Raw genomic sequence first — 786 nt, 5'->3', positions numbered from 1 at the left:
GGTGAATTTTTTCGCCTTTTCCAAACATTCAGTTTGGGTGTATATTTTTCATTCCTTGTACTTTTAGAGCTCCTGGGCTTGTTTTTTTCAGCTTTGGCCCAACTTCCCGATTCAACGCTAAATACGTGCCTATTGTGAAGACGACGACGATGATTCGCGTCTATCTGAGAGGTGTATCTTGGAGGTTCGGCTTTTTAGCCTTCGGGTTGCAGTAAAGAGGGGAAGAAATTTAATGTTGATTTCTTTTGCGTTACACTTAAATTCCTACAGGCTGATAGCAAGTCTGACTTATTTGCATAGCTAATCTCCTTGCTGAGAGGGAGACTGCCGTCGTCCTCCCGAATACGAAATAGGCTACGCCACAAAAAGGCGATAGCTTAACGCAGAAATGAAGGCAAGAACATCTTAAATGTATGTTACGTCATCGCTGGCCTTTTATTTTTCTTTAGGTCACGACAATAATCAAACGAGAAAATCTAACAACCGACTACTTAGCCTTGTGTTGATTGTATCCGTTTTATATACCTCACGAGGTGAATAGAAAAGCCGTTTTCAGAGGCAATTAATTTGACTTTATGTAACAGGAAAACCGTATAATTAATGGAATTTAATGGGAATTAATCTATTTTATTACCAGTGGTTTTGCTTCATCGCTTCATTTGCAATCGCTATTGAATTTCTTCTCATGAATGAGGTCATTGGGGCGATACAGGACATGCTCGGAGCATCAATTTTTTAGAATGAATTGTAAGATCTTTCGGTTACAAGTTTAATAAAACAGCAACA

The sequence above is a fragment of the Echinococcus granulosus genome, assembly GCF_000524195.1.
Source record: "Echinococcus granulosus chromosome Unknown EG_S00010, whole genome shotgun sequence".
In the NCBI taxonomy this organism is placed as follows: Eukaryota; Metazoa; Platyhelminthes; class Cestoda; order Cyclophyllidea; family Taeniidae; genus Echinococcus; species Echinococcus granulosus.
This window is presented reverse-complemented; position numbering follows the sequence as displayed.